Raw genomic sequence first — 20,844 nt, 5'->3', positions numbered from 1 at the left:
TGCTTCCTCAAGAATTGCATGCCGAGATAAGGACCACTCATTAAGCCTGGGTCTGAGAATGAAGACATGGAACAGAGATGTCATCTACCCTCATCTAGCATAAAAAAAACAAGCAAGAAACACATGTTTGCTATAAGCCATTGAGATTGGAGGTTATAATCTACTGAAGCATAATGTAGTAAAAAACAGGTTAATACTATAACAGAGCCTACTATAGCAGAGCCAAAAGCAGAACGAGGCTGTTGATACCCACTTAGAGGGCTCTTTTCATGACATTTCAATTCTTTTTCATGAGTTAAGAGTTTTTGAATGTTTCAAAGGTGGTTCCAGTTTTTTAAAAATACTGTTAGAACACACATAGAATATTAGAACAGTAAGGTATTTGCCCAGTCCATCAAACTACACTTAGGACACATCTACTCAGCCAACTTAAATAAAAAATGGAAGCAATTGCCTAGCTAATTTAAGTTCTGATATCCCTTGGTTCAGTTACCTATATATTTAAAGGGAAAGATAGTTAAAAATTATTCATTTTTTTATTCTTCTGGGTTTTAGGCTTACTTAGGTACAGATGCAATGTTAAAATTTCCAGATTTCCACTAAAGCCACTCTGAAGTGTCATAACTCTTGGAATGGAACACTAGATAAAAATGGCCTCTTTCTTTTCCCACTAGAGAACTGGATTCAATAAAATCTTGACTAAATTAACTAGAAATCCTTGCACAAGGGTCCACAGCCACAAAAAATTACTGCATGGAACAGTCTTGAATTATCATACATCATTGCCAACTGCTAAAAGTAATATCCACAGTAGTATCATATTTTAGTGTCTATCTTGGAGATATCATTTAATCACTTTTATCTCACATTTGAATTGTCTTGTTTTATGGAATTGCTTTAGCCACTTTTTCCCTCCTACAAGCTAATGAGCCTAATGCACTACTTTGTGTATTCTGAGGTAACCACTACTTAAATATATTCAACCTCAACTGTCTTTTATTGAGGCAGAAGATCTCTGCTCCACCTCTGAATCTTAAAGTTCTTTGGGATGAGATTGTGTCTTTATAATAAACCTGCCACGGACAAGCTGCCATTTGTCTTATATGATGTTTTATTGCAGCAAAAGTAGCTGAATATATTCATTTTATTTTCCGTCATTCTTACCCTTTTTCCTCTTAGTTTAGATGGTTGTTTTTGTGCAGAGGTAATTTTATTTTTCTTTGCTCCTTCATGTTTTAAGTTAAATTGAGCAAATATATATCCAAGAATCACTGGATGGCAAGAGAGCAGAGAAAATTTTATGGATCACTTTCTAAATGAGAAAAAAATGGTGGGAGGAGTTTAAAAGAAAGAAAGGTGGGAAATTAGGTAGGCATATTGTGTTTCAGAAACAGAATGAGGTTGCCCTGATGTTTGAGTATAATATTTTAAAAATTGCAGTTCAAGTGATAATGGTAAAAAGACCATCACACTGAGTCTCAGAGGTCTAGGTCCTTCTTTGGGGTTCTTGACTGCCTAAGAACATGACCAGGGACAAATCTTTTCACCTTTCAATTTCTTTATCTAAAAATTGAAGCCATTGGACCAGTGCATGGTTATCTTGATTTTCATCTGTGACCTATGATTCTAAAGAAATCACTTTAGGAAGAGGAATTATTTGGTCTAAATGAGGATCTCATCCAGTGTGTGTTCAGACACAGATGGTCTTCACATGTATGAACAGTGTTTCTGTCAAAAGTGCCTAAAAGTTCAGGAGATGAAAAAGAAAATTTAACTACTTTCTAAGAGCAATGTTTAATGTCCAAATGCTGCTGGCAGTACATTGCTACTCTTATTCTGTAACAGTTCAGCAGCCCTTGTTGGGATTCTCTAAAATGACCTTTTCCTGGTTTCGTTTTTATTTTGTTTTTCTCAGACCTTGACTTGTCAGCCACTCAGCATGAAGTACAAGTTTTTTTCTTCTTTTTTGTCATAAAATGCTTTAAAGAAAATATACCCATTCTGAACATTTCTTGAAGAAAATGACCTCTTGCCTACAGAATTGCCAAGGTATTTGTGTTAGAGAAGTGTGCTTTTCACTGGGAGGCAATTTGGTGTATTTTGATTTATGCCCCTGACATGTTTTAAAGGTTAAGAAAATGCTCGGTGTATTTCCTCTTCTAGAGTTAGAGGAGTAGCTTCCTCAGATATGGTTGCTTAATGTTTAATACTCTTTAAAAATGATTAGAAAGCTGGAATCAGTGAAGGATCATGGTTCAGTTTTTGCATGAAGTGTAATATGAAGAGATGCTGCTGGCACATATTCAGTGTTATTTGGAGAAGTTGAAGCCATTTTAGGGGAGGAAGGCTGAAGGTGGGAAGTGCTTGAAAAGCCATTTCTCTTGTGGCTCTCTTCTTGTGGGGCTGAATATCTTGTTCGGCACTCAGGAGATGTAAAATAAGGAGGTAAAATAAGCATGCTGTAAGCCACAGCTTTATCAGCAATTTATACCTTTTGCTTGTACAAATGAGAGCTGAAACCTAGAAGAAAAAAGGAGATTAAGTGAAAACACTGCTTTTGCATTTTAGCAATAAATGATGAGTTTGATTGAAGTGATATTATCAAATTGATTGTGGGGTCTTTGATTCTGGATCAAAGATGTTGTAATGCTGTTGAGATAGAAGGTAGACCACACTACACTCTATACCCGCAGACTAACCCACTCATGGAAGCTAACCTGCTTTTTTATTTGTTCCCCTCTAGCCCTCATTTCCCTACCATGTCAAATGAAGGTGTTGGACTAGATGATTTTTAGGGTGCTTTTTGTGACATTTCTCAGTTTTTGTTTGTTTTTAATTAATCCCCTATTTTCTCAATTCTTTTGACCTCTAGAATTTTCCTGATATCCTACTCTTTCATATTGGGAGAAATGGATCTAGTGAGTTGGACTTAATGTACTGCTTTCCAGAAATATTTGGTTATTTTTGGTCATCATTGTTGTATATTTTATTTTTAATTTGACTTTGAGTACCACAGAATTTTGTCATTATTGATTTATGTCAGCATTCATTTAGATTTATTCACATTTTTATCACTTCTTTGCTCTTTATTCCTTGTACTTCAGTCTTTCCATCGGTGATCATCTTTCTTATACCTAAATTCAATCTTTCTTCAGGACTTTCTGTTAGCTAGGGTTTGCTTCAAGTTTTAGTTGGAACACAGTGAGTGGCCTATTAAGATAAGCCACTATTATTATCCAAATATATATGATTTATTTACTCATTTGCTTATTATATATTGACTCCACTAAAATGTAGGCCCTAGGAGGTAGCTCAAAGTGCCATATTCCTCCTTGTCTTCCATTGTCAGACCATGTGTAGCATGTTGGGGGTGCTCATTCAAGACTGGACACCTGAGTGAATTCATTCATCTACTTATTCTTTAATTCCACACATGTTGAGTGAGTATCCACGGTGGGTCAGACACTGTAATAGGCTTTGGGATTACAAAGATAAATCATCCTCCATCTCTGTACCAATGGGGCTAACTCTCATGGGAAGAAGGTAAGCAAAGATGTAATGGCAGTACCTGTGGAAAGAACTCTATCATGAGGTATCATCGATAATTCCTGGGGTCTGCAGATATGGAATCGGAAGATGCTTTTGAGTAAGGGTCCTCTAAACAGCATCTTATCTTACTGGCTTGTAAGATTGACCCAAGATTTTGGCTTTTGTAAGTAATCTTCTGGAGGTAAAAGTGAGAAGTAGAAGTCTAGTTATTTAGTTGTCCTAGGTCTCATCAAATTTCTACAACGCAGGGAAGGTGAATTTGTGAATCAACAGGCATATTCCACTGAAACTAATGAGGTGGAAAAAATAGCCGAGAACAAAAAGAACTGCTTTGTTGAAAGTGGCCATATTATACTCCATGGAATAATGATCATAGTTGGCCATTACTTCAGGTTGCAATGAAGGTACTTTCAGTTATCATGGGCCTACAGAGACAGAGAAGTATCCTTGAGAGTTTTCCTTTAAGGGCAGAGCACCTTGCTGAACTTCTAACAGAAGAACCTTGAAAAATATTTTAAGTCAAGGTAAGATGATAGGCATTATGGTCTAACAAAACAAGTAGACTTTAGAATAAAACTACTGAATTCTAGCTTCTGTACTTCGTAGATCTGTGATACTGAGTAAAAGGATTAACTTCTCTGGGAATGTTTCCTTATCTTTAAGATGGAGATAAAAATAGCTACAAGATTGTATTAAAACAATGTATATAAAATACTTAGTACATAGTAGGCCTTCATAGTCAATATTAATTGATGGTGGCAGTAAATGTGCACAGTTATGTAAAGGAATATGCAAATTAGTTTGCAGCTCTTTCTTTGCTGCTATATTTATTATTGTTGATAATTTCTGCCTCACATTCTAGAAGCTTTGGCTCCTTTAACAATCATCAGCTCAGGTAGGTCTGGAAACCAATCTGCCTTGTTTATACTCAGGTTAATATCTTGCTGCTTATATGATTTTGTGTGAATGGATTTCAGGAGTCAGGGAAGAATCTCATCAATCATCAAATCCTATCTTGAAGTTTGAATTGCTTTGTTAAGGACAAAGACCTCCCTACCCCCCTACTTGCCCCCAAATTAAAGATAAGGCTTAAATATTACATTCTTCCTGGAAATGTTTCTTTGTTCTCTCCTCTTTTCCTTTGTCAGTCCACCATTTCTCCTGTATAGCTTTCAGACAAAATTAATCAATTCTCTCTTTGTAGTTTGTCCACATTGCTTATATTTACTATAATTTATAGAAATGAAAATGTTATTTATTGTGAAACGCATGTAGATGTTACAGATGTTGTAATGTGAAAAAATGTGAAACTGGTGAAATGTGATAAAGTCCACACTAGCAAGGTCTTTGCAGGCAGAGACTATATTCAAAGAAACTGGCAAAACTCCAGATTCATTGGGCATAAATAATCAATTTCAAAGTTTTTGCCATAGGCTGATTTAGATAGCTGTAAAGTTTAGAAGAGGATGGAGAAATCATGAGGACATTTGAGAGTATGTGATTAGTGGCTGGTGGAAATGAAAGGAGAGGGAAAAATTATGCAGGGAAAGGACATAGCCATAACAGAAGACAAACATCACCAATATCCAGATTTGATGAGGACTTTTCTTGCTGGGAACATATTTACAGTCTTAATTTTGAAACATCTCCAAGAAATATAGTTATTTCCATACTACCTCTCCCCCAGTAGCTTGTTGGAGTATTTTATGCACATAAAAATGTGGTTTTAGGTGGAAGAATCCCAATGCACTTAAAACCCAAAATGCAAGAAAGCATGTTCCCATGCCAAAGAATTCATTTTGTAAATAGATGCTTATAATGACTTATGAGTAATTATAAAGTAATTGTGTAAATTATTAAGTGATAATGAGTTAATATGGCATATATTTATAAGGGATGAATTACTGTTGTTGAGCTTTTAAGACTACCAATGTTAATTACTGAAAGCTGTATTACTTAGAGTTTAGCGAAAAAAGGCTTTACTAATCCATGCCTGAGGGTATCAGAAGCAAGCAAACAGTATCAATCTGCAACCCATTTGTGTTAGATATATGGTATTTCTTCTGATGTACTGACCTTTTCTAAAAGGTAAATTAGATTAGTTCAGCATAGCTTGTTCTTTGTGCCCATTGATAACTGGGATTTTTTTTTGGTGGGGAGGGCAGAAACCTGGCAGGCATTATCAGCCATTACATGAAACTTACCTCTTAATATCTTTTTCCAACTATGAAAACCATGACCAGATGGATACTCTCACTTATTATTCTGTCAGTTCTCAAAGATCACTAATATTTCTTTTATGATCAGTTCCCTGTGTTATCTTAGTGTTCTGGATATAATTATTGTGGACTCGCACTCTTGAATTCTTTTAAAATAACTACGTACTTCTATTCTAATTAAATTCACCAAAATTTGCTTTCTAATTCAAAATCTTTAATCTGACTTTTGAGACCTCTCAACCCTCGTAAGCAAACTGGATGCATCTTTCTTATTCTTAACCATCACTCCTAAGTCTCAAGGAGGTTCCTCCCAAAGGAGATGCATCAGATTTACTACACTAATAATTATTGCCTGTAAAATCATCTGTAAGCTTTCTTGAATCAGGAGCCAAGGTCTGGGAATAGATTTACAACTAGCACTGAGTAAGGAAATGCACGTAACCAAAAAACTTGTTCTAATTCAGCAGAAGCCTTTGTGCTAATGAAGCGAAAAGGGTGAGGATTTCTAGCCAAAACTAGATTGATTATATATATATATATATATTCATTTTGTTTTCTTCCCCTCTATATCTGTGCTTAGGCAAAACTTGCCTGAACAATGATAATTGAGATGTAATTGAAAGATGAATAGAAGTCAGGAATCAACGAGGAGAAGTTGGAGAAGGCCATTTCAGGCAGATGAAGACACATATACAACCCATATGAAGCCTTAGGTGCAAGCGCCATTTTGCGTTGCAGGCATCTAAAGGCTAACAGGGCTAGTACGGAGAGAAGAGTAGACTCATGTGATGGATGAGATGTTCATGGAGGAGTGATGATGGAAGAATAAGGGGCTGGAAAGTGAGGATTCTGCTGCACTGTGAGGGGCTGTGTGTAAAATACCAATGGACTTGGATTATTTTTTACAGAAGTCTTTACAAGCATTATGCTCCTGGACAGAGCACTCTTATTTTAGAATGATCACCCTAAGGGTAGCATGAAGAAGCTGGAGGTGGGAACATACCAAGGTCAGTGATGTTTGTTAGGAGAAAACCATGAGAGTCCAGAGGAAAGATGGTGGGAATCTGACTCACCATGGAGAAATGAGGAGAATCTGCCTTTGTGGGGTTCTGGAAGTTCTGGATGGTCAAGGAAAATAGCTGCAGTATTTAATCTAAAAGAGTAGAAATAAGTCACACACAAAAAAGGAACATATTGTTTCTCTAAACTTCTTTTATTTGAGTATTTTACTTTTCCTTCCCAAATTCCTATGCCCACTCACATTGGCACTCCATGGGGCTGTAGTGATAGTTGACACCACTCCTTCAGTGCAGAAGTTCACCTCATACAGGGAGTCTTCCTATCTATGGTCATGACAATTTAAAGCATAATTACATCACGTGCCTGGACTGGGTTATTGTAAATAAATGGCCAGGGACTATTTTGAATTGTAGTCATTTATTACTGCAGAATAAAAGTGACCCAAAGTGAGTGAGTATAAATGTGCTCACTTATTTATTTGTAAGTCCTGTTACCTCCCTTTCAGGCCACTCAGTGTTGAATTCTCACCGCAGGCTCTCCTGAGAAGGCCTGAGACTGGGCAGTTAAAAGCTATAAAGGTACAAGCAAAGGGCAGTTGGTAAGTGTTGGAAACATGTTGAAGCCATCAGAAGGCAGAAGCCTGACTTCCTTGCCTGGTGTGGTAGCCCCAGGAAGAAGAGCAGGTGTCTTTTAGTTAAAAGAATGAAATCTCTTCTTGAAGAGATCAATGATAGGAACATTACCCTGCTTTCACCTCTCATCTCACCCGGAGTGAGCAAAGGGAATCCATAGCAGGTGAGAGGAGTACAAAGGCCACACTAATATCAGGACATAGTCTCTCAGCAACCAGACTATTCTCAGGAAAGGGGGAGTAGGGACCTTTCTAAAGTCCATAAACAGATAAAACCTACTTTTAAAATTCCTATTCTAGAAAATTTAAAGTTGTGCATCCTTTTTAATTTGTAATAGTATCTTTGTATTTTAATATTCTTCTCCATGCCAATATTTTATTATTCTGTTTTCTAGGGTATTCTATGTAAGGGCATATGATTTTACATATACAGACACAACCTCAAGGCCCATGCCAGTACAAAAGGCACCAGGGCCTTGCATAGACCAGGTAAAGTATTACCCACAGGCACTACAAGCCATGTCCTCAGAGGTGTTCATGGACAGAAACCCAGAGCTTAGACCTGGGAACCGTGTCAGTGCTAAGCACTAGGGCACAGCAAATTAACAATGTATTTAGAAAGGGAGCATTTAGATGAGTTGCAGGGAATGTTTTAAGATGGAGCCTATGAATGAAGTGTCTGTTGGGAGCCTTTTCTTGTTAATGTTGGGTTTATGGAGAGGAGCGGACCTGCAGTCTAAAGGCACAGGTTGTGTTCTGATTGTAATAGCAGTTTGCCATGTTTGTCAGCAATAAGCAAACGTCTAGGGTAGCAATTTTCCAAGTGTTGTCTCTGGACCAGCAACGTCAGCATCACCTGGAAACATACTAGAAAGGTAAATTATTGGACCTTTTTCCACATCTACTGAGTCAGAACCAAGGGGGTAGGATCTAGACATGTGTTTTGATAGGACCTTCCAATGTGAGATGATATAGAAATGAGTGCACATGGGAAGTATTAAAGGGGACAGAGAAAGGTACAGCCGGGGAAAAGTTGAGTCTTGTCTCTTCTAGATGTAAGTGACAACCCCTAGATGTCTTACAGATGGAAGCAACATTGACTACCCTTCTTTTGACTCCATAAAGAGTGGAAAAGGATGTATTAGGAATCCTAGTCCAACAATCTCAAGGTCAATAAAATAGTCTAATGTATAGCTTTCCTTAAGAAATCAAGATGATACCTACTTTATTACTTCCTTCCCACATTTCTAATGCTAACCATGATTAATTAAACAAAAAGCCTGTTACATTGATTTAGTTAGAGCTCAACCACCACTGATTAGTATAATCACCAACGATGTGGAGGCCACAGAACTCTTAGGGGAGGGACACCTTCAAGTTTTCTCAGCCAAAGAAACTCAACAGCTCCCAATTCTTGCCCCCTCACCCTTCTGAAGCTGTTTAAATAGCTTATGGGGGTTAAGTAAGGTTTTTCAAATTACTATTTGAATGATACTAACTTGGAATATTTTCTTATGGCCCCCAAAGATTTAATTTTTAAAGATACTGCTTGATCATTAGCACAATTGGTGTCCTCATTAATAATCTGAGCTGCCAACATCCTTGTTCTGGTTACCTCTATGCTCTGCTGTTTACAAGCTGGTTGCAAGGAGCTCTCGCAAGTCATTGCATAATAATCAATTTGCTTTGCTTTCCTTCTAGATTCATTAAATTGTCTTGATGCCCATTAAGCAGGCATTTCTCATCAAGTAAGTGGTTTAAAATGAGGGCCTTTGAAACACTTCTAATTAGCTGTGTAAAGTTTAGAACAAAGTTAACAGAGACCCCAAAAGGCTGTTGTTTGGAGTTTCAGGCCACAGATTGCTAGTTGCCAAGTAATGCAAAATCAAGAGTGCAGTTTTTCTTCCCTGAAGATCTCTTTGAAAAACCAAGATAAAAGAAAGTGCACTATTTACAGTAGTTGTCACATTTGTGGCTAATAATTGTTAATTAGGTTAACTCACTTGCATAAGAAATATGTTGCCTCACTTGGAGAGTGATGAGTAGGTTTTGCAAACGCTGTAGGCCTTTTCTGAGACTTGAGCCAAGGAGGGCCAACATCTAAAAGATTGTTAAAGTACAGCAGAATGGAAAATTTTCTTTTTTCTTGGAAGAAATCAGCTGCAAAATTAACTCTTACCTAGCTCTAGGAATGGAAGGGTCTTAGCAAGGCCAACTTAAAGGTGTTCAAGGGCCATGTTGAGGAATTGGATGATCTCCTAGAAGTGAGATCTTCTTAGATTACCAGTGATTGTCGATCTTGGCTGTGCATTGGAATCACTTGGAGAGCTTTGGATAAATGGTGATATCTGGACCCAACCCCATATCGTTTAAATAAACCTCTCTGCTGGAAATGTAGCCAAAGTGTAGCTATGATTTTTAATGGACAGCTATAGTTGAGCTTCTCAGATGATTTTAATGGGCAGCCATGGTTGAGCACTACTATCTAAGAATTTGCTAATCATCATTTTCTAGTTCCCAAGGAAGAAATATTGGGCCTAATTGGAGTAAAAGGATGCCCCTTCCACTTCCTACTCATTAGAGAATAACTTCCTCTGTTTCTTTTTTCAGAGCAGTAGCACAGATTATCCAACAGTCACTTGTGTGTTTTATTGATGGCTTTATTAAATCTTTAAAAATGTCATCCAGTTGAACTTTGCATGAATAAATAATGGAATTTGTTTGCATTCAAACTAATCCCATAAGCATTCTTGGACTAAGCATAGAGATGCATTTTTGGGGTTGGGGAGGTAGAGGCTGCTGATTTTAAAATAGACCCTCACAACACAGAGCAGCTAGACAGTTGAGAGTCAGCTCAAAGACCTGAACAAATTTATCATAAATAAATATTTGGGGTTATGTTTTATTGTCTTATACACTTAAATATTACTTTTTACCTCATTTAGGATATAAACCGCATGTAGAGAGGAGCCACTTATCCTTATTTTATATGTCCTGCATTACATGCAATGCAGTATTAGACATATCATGGTGGTTAAACAGAGGTAGGGGACAAGTGGTACTACTGGAAGACACAAGAGTGTCTGTGTGTATGTTACACATACATATACATGTGATATATACATATATAAATGGGGGTGTTGAGGGGAAGAATTGCAGGTCATTCTTAGCATTGTATGAGTGTGACCATTGCCCTTGCTAGTAGGCATGCCACCAAGTACAGAAACAAATATCATAGATAGAAGGGTATGGATGTTCTCACTGCCTCAGATGCCCTAACTTCACACACTGACTGCCAGACAGGAAGTGAATGTCCCAAGCTAACATCTGGGAATGAATATTTTTAAAAATATGAACGAGACAAAAGTTAGTAAGACTTTTTTTTCCCTTGCTTTAGGCCTTGGTTCAAACTAATTTCACTGTGTCCTCTGTACCTTCTTATAATGTAGAACTTTACTTTCTGGGGAATTGCAGACTCTAGAAGAGCATATTAAACAATTATTCTTATCACTGAAGGCTGCTCTTTGACAGGTACACTCAGAGGCTAGAGAGAAACACTCTTGAGGAAATGGGAAATAAGGGGAACAAATTCAAGATATAATTCTAATGTGTTACAGTCTAACCTACACTAGAAAAAGGTGATGAATAATTCAGGACAAAATAAAGTACAAATTTGAAACCCTTTGTTAGCATACTAGTAATTTTAGAAAAAGAGGTAAGTAGACTGGACAAAACTTTTTAGCTAGATCATTGGATGTCAGCTCAAAATTCAGTATTATTTTGTCTGAGTACTTGGCCTGGTTCCAGGCTAGATTCGGTATGGCTGAAAAGTGAGGGGAGAAGGGGTATGTGGATCAGATACAGTGACCTACAGCAGTGCAAAGCATGTTTCTTCATTTGTGCAAGAGTAGGGGAATTTGTGTTTCTGTTTTAGTCATGCTGATACTTACTTAGAAACCTCTGGTAGGGTTTCACCCTGAACTCCCAGACTTGTCTAAACCTGATGGATAAGGTGGAAAAGATAATAACCAGAATTCGGTTCTGCTTGTTCTGGTGGTGTTCTAACATTCTTCTTTCTAGTTCCTGCTTGTGTACTAGGCTGTGAAACTGGTATAGCTTTTGTTTTAGCACTGGCCTGTGCCTACCAGAGCAATCCCACTAGTATTCATTAAACTCTTGCCACTTAGCTTTATTGTAACTCATATATTCCCCTCAGTCTGACCTGTTTCCTCCACACATGACCAACCATGACTTTTATCTTTTTCTGCCTTTCTCCTCAAATTCAGTGATCTGTAAGAATCTCAGACTACCTTTTTTCTCCTAGATTTTTCCAAATTTAGGATGGTTTGGGACTTTCCCTCTTCCTCCATCATCATTTGGCCAAGTGGAAATTATTATGAGATTGGCTGGGACTCAGTGACTCAGAAAGTTGAAAGTCTGGGAAACTGGCTGGCTCTTCTCAAATTCTAACCTCTATTAGCCAATTAGAAATTGCATTTCAGATGCCTTGGCTGAGGTGTCTTCAGAAATCACTATTACTCAAATTCATATTTCAGCTACCATAAAATGGGCAACTGGGACATAATTATTCTCTCAGAACACCTCTATTAGGAAATCATGTACCAAAATTGTTTGCTTTTAATAAAAATTTTAAATGATCTGTGTGTGTTTGAAAAGCCTTTTTAATGACTCTTTCCTGTATGTATTATATTTTTCTGAGGTTGGGAGAGGAGGTTATATATGTAGAGAGAACAACTTGGCTGCCATCTTACACTAAATCTCAGAGAGGGGGAAAAATATTTTAAGGGGAAAAAGATGAAAATTAAAATTTAAAGAACCAGTAAAAATAAATGTGATCTCCTTTGTACCTTAGAGAAATGTGTATCTTGGTGCTATGGGGAAGCACCTTCCTGGCATTGTGATTTTAAAGAAGCCCTCCACTTTCTGAGGGCTTTGCTCTGAGAGCTGATTTATAACTTGGATTTTGATGTTTGGTGAATATAACGATTCTGTAAATAACACGGAGGTCCCCTGGCCTATCCACATGAGTCCATTGAATTCACAGTGTAGCTGAAATACTGCATACTTGCAACACATCAAAATCTTCAGTGTTGGTTTTTGAGAAGAGTAAATTTAATTTAAAACCATATTGGGAAATAGATGTAGACTTTTTAAAAACTCTAGAAAGACTAAGCTCAAGGGAGCTTAGAGCTCCTTTTTTTTTTTAAGTAATTTTCACATGACTTCCCTTTTCTTTGACTCAGATATTTCTCTACTATTTTTTTTCAAATAATATGCGATTAAGATCATTGTTAGTTTTTACTTTTGTTCAGAAGACTGTGGGGAGGAGAGGAAAAAGAATTAAGAGATTTTCTGTGGTAACTTTAAAGTATTAAAAATATTATTAAAACGAGTAAGGATAGGTAAGAAAAGGAATTTTTGAGATTGTCTTATCTATATTGGCAAAAGAAAAGCAAAAAGCTATGTTGGCTATACAGATCTTACTATTCACGGTTCTGAAATGCATGAATTACAGTTACCACAACTGGTATTAAGTAGCACCAGTCCTGAAAATATAGTCAAATATTAGTGCCAAAGTATGTTAACTGTACATAATTGCCTAAAGAACACCAGACCTGAAAATATGGTCAAATATTAGTACCAAAGTATGTTAACTGTACTAAAGAACAAACTTTGCTGGCTCAGTGCAGAAATTGCTAAGTACATAACAGCTGCACATCATGGTCAGTGACCAATTATTCATTTCTTTCAAATTCTGTGGTATTGGTCACTGCATATTTATTATTCAGCCATGCACAGACAGCAAGCCATATAGTCATGTTGCATCTCTGTCTTCTAGTGATGAATCCACTTGCTATTTTTTTTTTAATGGATGATCAAAAGAAGTAGCTAACAAAGATGACTGCAGAAAACAAAGAGAAAGTTATAATGCTGGAAGAGAAATTCAAAGTGAACATAAGTGGAGTTATAGAACAAAGAACTGATTTTAGGAGTGTTGACATGGCAATCATTTGAGAGACTGCATATACAGTCAGAGAAACTAAGTGAAGGCAATCGTACTGATGTAGAGTGGTTTAAGATGAAAAGGATGGAGGTGTCCTAAATGAAGTGACTACAATAAATTTTTAAATTAAAGGAAATCTCAGAGATATTTCATAGCATTGAAAGTGCAAAGGGTAAAATGTTGGAAGATAATCTAAATTTAGGAATATGATAATTTGCTAAGATAAAGAAGCTCACGCTATATTGTAAGTTACACTGAGAGAGGGAAGCACTGTTCAAAGAACTCTTGATAAGTTTTTTTTTTTTTACAAAGAAATAAATGCTCTAATTCTCAGTGTCTCTAAAGTTTTAAATTACAGGGTGCTAAATAAATACTAGTTTTACTATTTTTATCACTTTATACATTAAAATGATATATAAATGACAATAATGTTTTTAATATTATGACAAAAATTTTAAAGAGCACGGAGTAATTATAATTTTTTCAAATATTAAAGATCTCTTTGTGTAGTATCAACTTCCCCAATTGTTTTTATGGTCTTGGACTCCCATGCAAGGTGAGGACTGCCAGTATTCTCATTAAAGAAAAAGAGATATTGAGTCAGATCTTTTACTATGCACAAATGAAATGGTAATATTGGTTCAAGACAACTTAATTAGTAATTTTGAGTACCCTGGGAACCTTTGAATACAGTGAGATGGGGAAAAAATTTCTTTTGCTCCTCTTCCTGCTTCTATTCCTGCTGGGACCTGTACTCCCAGCCTACTTTACACATGCCTCAGAATGTCATCCTTGTAAACGACAAAGAATTAATGATTTCTTTAGAATAGATAATATCTAAGGAAGGGCTAGATGAGAAGGACCAGATGAAGCTATCATATGTCTATTTCCAACCACTGGCACTAGACCATCTTAGTTTCAAGGCCCTCTGGATCCAAAGAGTAATACGTGGTCCCTTGTCTTTGCTCTAACTGGTTCCTTAATGGCTGAGAAGACATGTAAACCATAATCCTCAGTAAAAACCTGAGTCCCTGAACAAAACCAAGACTCTTTCCTTGGCTTTGAGTCTCCTGGGACACTCTTTACCTGCACTCTCTTTATACTTCCAGCAAACTCTACTTCCACCTCCTGCTGGCTCACATTTGATTTCTATCCTATGTGAAGCCAACAACCTTCTTGGTCTTGTAGGACCCCTTCTGGCTCCTCAGACTTGGTCTCTAGGAATCAAGAGGAATCTAATCTAAACAAATTAGAGTCCTTGGAATTCTACAGAAGTAGCATTCTACCTTTAATCAAGTTCTTAATGCCTTGGACACTTAGATTGGGAAAGGATTATCTGGTTGCAGTTTACAGATGATGAAACTGTGGATCACACAGGTTTTTAAGTGTAGTGACATACCAGAGCCCACATAGCTGGTTAGTGAGAAAGGTTAAAAAAAAAAAAAAACCTAGGATCTCATATACCTCTTTCTTTGGTGAAATAAAAGCAGAGTACATCCTCTATGAGACCACTAGGGAAGATGCTGGGGAAGTATCTCTTAGTTCACTGCATGGTTCCTCTAGATATAAATTATAGCTATATTGAAAATATAAGTTCCCAGTGAATTCCTCTATTTCCCTTTAAGTTTTTGGTGGTGTGTGTGTGTGTGTTTACCCAACTATGGGAGTGCCTCAGAAGAGCATTCGAAGTTGGACTAGATTTCTCTTGACACTTAAATCAAGATATTTTTCAAAGTAATTTCTTAAAAGCTATTTCAATTTCTCATTAGATAAATACCATCTATTCACCCACTAATTCCTGAGGTTTTCTTTGCTTGATTGCCTATTTAGTTTATGTAATTTAATATTTTGGTGTCATATTTGTCTTAACTTTTCACTTTTCTTCTTATTAGAGGTAAGCAGATAGGTAAGGAAGAATGATTTGTAAATCTTTCTAGCTTGAAATTATTGTCCTTTTCTGTTTCTTTTTGAAATTTGAGGTGAATAAAGGTTGTTTATACTTATTTGGAGTTTGACTTTTTTGAAATTCTGTACCAAATCACATGTTAAAATTTCTCCTGAATTCAATAATACAGTTCAACAAACATGTCGTATTGCCCCATTTTGTTCTTTATAGCGTATCACTATCTGAAGTGATTATTTATAATGGCTGTTTACTTGGTTGTTTCGGTTTTCTTTACTAATATCCAAGCTCTAGTCTTGTCTCTCTTGCTCACATGATCTTAGATTGGTGCCTATGATATAGTAAGGCATTCAAAGATATTTATTGAATAATTACTAGGTAATAATATAAATACACATAACAATACAAATAAGTAATACTTTAATAATGTACATTAAATGATAAGGACCATGACAGGTATCAGATGGTACAATGACAAATGAAACACAGTTCTTGAACTAAGGGAGCTCCAATCTAGTTAGAGATAGGAGGCACACAGGAAAGGAAATATACTGCATTGCAGTAAAAAGAGATACAGAAGACCATGTTTAAAAAGCAAAGAAACTGCAGTGGAGGGAGGGCAGTCAAGGTGTGAACTTCATTTCTATGGAGAGCCAGTGGCTCACTCAGCAGACAAGGGAGAGGAAAGAAGAAAGAAAATTCCCAAGAAAGGGAAGAGCAAGGATGAAAACAGAAACACAAAAGAACAAGACATTTCCAGGTAACTAGCAGTGCCATGTGGTATTGCCAGGGCTGGAAGTAGGAAATGGCTGCAAATGCCAGCAAAGCAAAGGCCAGCTCAGATGATGAAAGAGCAAGTCAGAGCATTGACTTATAATTTCCTACATTTCTTCTCCTCCAAAAGTGTTGTGCAAGTATTACAGTTATAAGAGGTATAAGGCGTGGATTTTGCAACAACAGTTTAGTTGGGGAGATCTGAGATGAAGGTTAAAAAAAAAAAATATATATATATATATATATATCAGTACAAATTAGCATATTCAGTGTGTCAAAGCATCTTATCTACAAGCCTGTGCATACTCTGTTCCCTCTGTTTGCTCATATTTCTCTCCCTGGCCCACTCTCCTTTTTTTGACTCAGCTGGGCCCTTTCCTCCTTTGGGAAGCCACCTGTCCACATTGGCTAAGTAACCCTTCTCTGCTCCAATAATGTCCTGTTCCTCTCTACTTACCGTGGCACTTCTTGGGCTTTATTCCCAGTAGTATTTTCATTTACACCCTTGTCCAGCCCTGGAGAGGTCTTCCTGAAGAATTAAAGTGTCTCAGCTTTATGGGTTCTTAAATTATAATCCCCAAGGACTACATTCTCAGTATTTTGTGAGGGGAATTTTTGTTGTTGTTGTTTTCTTCTCTTTAAATTCCCTGAAGTCATTACTTCAGATACCTTAGACGTGTCTCCTTCCACTTATTAAATGTACAGTCAGCTCTTCCAGGTCATGGATGGATCTTTGATGGCTCTCATAGTATCATTGTATTACCAAACCCCCTCTGCCTGATACTTTTTAGTGTCTGTTTTCTGGACTGTTTACTAGAAAGCACTTCCTTGAAGACTTTTCAGTGGGACATTTTTCTCTGTGTGTGTACACGTACATGTGGCTAGTTTAGTGCCATTTGCCTGTGTAACTGTTGTCAACCATTATGGGTTAAAACTGTTCTGTTACAAGAAGTAAATGATAAAAAGAAGTCTCAGTGGTGTGAACAGCACACTGTAAAATAAACTCATTGGGGATAGGGAAGTAGAGTTCCTTTTGGCTGAGAGCAGGGACAATATGGTTTGTTAATGTTTATTGGTCTAGAATTATGTAGTTCTATCTCCCTGGTCCTCATTGGCTGAGAATATTCAGTAATCCTTATGTATTATAACAGTAGGTATAACAAATATTTTAAAGTATTTTACTGGCTATATACCCTTTTCTTTTAGAAAAATATTTGAGTTAAATGGTGTTAGGCATTAAGCTGTATATCTGACATATTAGTTTTCTCTTGCTGTTATAACAAATTATGGCAAACCAACTGACTGATAATGACACAGATTTATTCCCTTAGAGTTCCAGAGGACAGAAGTCCAAACTAGGTCTCAGTTGACTAAAACTAAGATATCAGCAGGGCTGTTCATCCATTCATTCCATTCATTCTTTGGAAGTTCTAGAGGAGACTCAGTTTCCTTGACTGGCTTTTTCAGGTTCTAATTGCTGCTTTCATTCATTAGCTTGTGGCTCCTTTTGTAAATCTAGCAGCACAGCATCTTCACATTTTTCTTTGGCCCTGACTTCCTCCTCTGACTCCCTTTTCTACTTTAAAGAATACCTATGATTACATTGGGCCATCTAAATAATCCAAGATAATATCTTTATTTTAAGTTTGGTCTATTAGCAATTCTTGCAACCTCAATTCTCTCTTGTCATGTAACATAACATGTTCATCAGTTCTAGGGGATTAAAATGTGGGTCAGTTTAGTGGGGGAGCACTTTTCTATCACGTCTCATTACTTATCTGTCTCTCCATTAGAAAATGACTGGGGGCTGTGATTTCCTTGCTTCAGCCTTACACACCAACTCTTTCTCTTAGTAGCTATCAAGAAGTAGGCTGTAAGAATTCAGAGGAGGGAGCCATTTCTCAGAATATTGTGGTCTAGAATGCACCTTCAAGGGAATGAGGCTTCATTTGGGCCTTGAAGAACAAACGTTATTATAACAGTAGGATGTGGTCTATTTAAGGAAGGAGGACAGAGGGAAAAGACGTACAGAAGAAAAACTATAAAAGGCCTGTTCATAGAACTATGAGTGGAGCGGGGAGAGAAATTTATTTTCCTATGAAGCAGGGCTTTCACTAAAGAAGCAATGTTGTGGGATGTAAATGACATTTGCAATTACTTTTCTATTTCTTTTTCATGGCTGATTGAGCCTAGATACTATTGGGGTTATGGGAGATGCTAGGGAATGAAACGTACTTTGGCTCAACAACTGAGCCTTTATGAATCCCTTAAGCACAGGGGAGTGGTGAGGTGGGGAAAGGCAGTCAGGGAAAGTTTGTCCTTAGCCAAGGACTCCACTAGGAGTTTAAATACTGGCATTTCTTGGTTACCATTCTTTTCTTTCTCCAAGTTTCAGAATAGTCACTAGATTAGCATCTACTTTCATCTCCAAGAAATCTGTGATTAATGGAGCATGTATGATACATAGCCGGATGCAGCCTCATGGCATTGTGGTGGAGGCTATTGATCAGATAACCCTGCATTTGCCAAAGAAGAGATAGAACCTTCAGAACATGGAGTCTTTTAAGTAAGAGCCCAAGGTTAGTGTAGGAATCACTTACTACATAATTATAGTAGACTCATTCCTGCTTTTACTTCCTTTTTCTCAAGTCTCACTTTGATCACTGCAGTAATTTTATAGTATTTCTCTCTGCCCCCTGCTCATTCACTGCTTAGGGGCCAGAGCATCTTTCTGAACCATGCATGAGATTATTTCACACTACATTTTAATACCCTTCAATGGCTGCCCTCTACCCTAAGCAAAAAGTCTAAATTCTTTTTCAGTGCTTTTCATGAACGGCTACCTACTTAGCATCAACTCTTATTATTCCCACCACCTACTATCTACCTGCTTATTCCATGAACTGTAGAATACCTCCGTTTGTCCAAGAGATAGTCATTGAGCATCTGCTGTGCCTTTACATACGCTTCTGAATTCCAATAAAATTCATCTAACAAATATCTATTGAACTCTTGTTGCATGCCTTTGTCTTTGCTCTCTTAAGGCTGCGGAATATCCACGTGTTACTTATTGCCCTGGTAAAGATCACCCTGGCCAGAGCCTTGGCTAAGGCCTAAGACAGAATGTACCTTAGTCAGTGAACAAGACATTTTCAGAGCATTATTTTTAGGAGCAACTATGAAGAGGAGAAATGGCATCACAAGAGCAGATGGCTTGTGTAATTGTGTCTGGATTAGCTATAACCTCTGCCTTGATGCTCCTGGCCATGTTCTCAGCCATTAAACCATGGTTCCAATCCAGTTACAGAATTCTAGGTTGGGTCTGACTCTCCCCCACCCCCAAACTTAGAGTCTGAGTCCCTGAACATCTTTTTCTTCAGTCTTCTCTCATGAGTCTGGAAGCTTTAATTTTTGGGCACTTAACACACAGAATATCTGATTTTATTTTAATTTTGAACACTGAGAGTAATTTCCCACACTGATAAAGGTACATGATCATTCCAAATCTCTCCACATCCTCCTCTGGATTAGAGGTTTATTTAAAGTCTAAATTAGAATATGATTGCTCACCTAAGAGTGATTTCCCTGTGACTTCAAGGTGATATATTGGCACTGCCCTTTCTTAAAAAGATGGAAATCTGAGACATACTGCTCAGCTTGGCTGATCCAAGTCATGTTAAGTATTTGCTAACTCATGCCTACACAGAGGAGCACTCAGAGGCTACAGTAGTTTGAGCTCAGTCAGACATTCTAATCTGGTCAGTTATATTCTAATGGTTTGTCTTGGACTCCATCCTGAAAGAGGGAATTTCATTACAATTTTTATAACCTTTCTTTGCCTACTCATTAATCTAATGTCTTCAGGCTCAGCAACCTTTCAGTAAGTGTGACTTCCTCCAGCATCTTTGCAAATTATCTGTCAATTTACAAGTGTGAAGGAAGGTATTAGGTTTAGAAGGACTTTCTTTCCCATTAAGCAGGTGTCAAATGTTGGTAGACTGGGTTCTATCCATTGGGAGTAGTCTTCCAATAAAGACAGACAGGCTCCTTTCCATTGAGCTTCTCTAGGTATAAGTGAGGGCAAGTAATGCTCTCTCAACCAAGATAAAGGTAATCACTTGAGCTTTTCTGGTTAGGTTTCCTCCAGGGTGACTGGCATGGGCAAGATTAGATGTAGCCCAACTAGGAGCACGGTCAGTTCCTCCTTGTGAAAGGTATTGATAGCAGGTGTCCAATTTTTTTTGTGTGTGCCTGTATACATATCCCTTCTTGTAATAACAAGATTGATGATTCTTAGAGGAGTCACCTGCACAATTTTGATACAGGCAGAGTAGGCATGTTAAACTCAACATCCAACCCAAACATTCTTTACACCATCCAAGAACATGTTGATGACACTAAACACTATGTTCCATCATTGAGACATGTGGATTGATGTTTATTTCACTAGATAAGCTCTATCAATGATACTCTGTTACTGAATCTCAGCATAGGGATCTGGAATTTCTGAAGTATCTACATTGGGATTTCCTTGCTCCACCTGGGACAGAATGAAGCTTGCAGTTGCTAGAAGCCAGCTAGGGATGGCAGGCAATACCAACATTGCTAACAACGGCCATCACTCAAGCAGTCAGCTAGATTAATGTAGTATATATAGATACGGGTTATAAAGACTGTATTTGTTATGAATAATTTAAAACATTTCCTAGAACTTGAGGTAGAT

General features: G+C 37.3%; 1 long non-coding RNA gene across 1 annotated transcript; it reads right to left on the bottom strand.

Annotated features, from left to right (window-relative positions):
- Positions 1 to 968: 968 nt before the first annotated feature.
- On the bottom strand, positions 969 to 6,917 carry LOC144291962 (uncharacterized). The gene is made up of 3 exons (XR_013359503.1): positions 6,842 to 6,917; positions 3,569 to 3,724; positions 969 to 2,520 (listed from the first exon to the last, which is right to left on the bottom strand). It is a non-coding gene; the product is annotated as an uncharacterized LOC144291962 (long non-coding RNA).
- Between the last annotated feature and the right edge of the window lie 13,927 nt (positions 6,918 to 20,844).

The sequence above is a fragment of the Canis aureus genome, chromosome 20 (genome assembly GCF_053574225.1).
Source record: "Canis aureus isolate CA01 chromosome 20, VMU_Caureus_v.1.0, whole genome shotgun sequence".
NCBI lineage: Eukaryota > Metazoa > Chordata > Mammalia > Carnivora > Canidae > Canis > Canis aureus.
The sequence above is the reverse complement of the archived record's forward strand: the minus strand, read 5'-3'. Positions and strand labels throughout refer to the sequence as shown.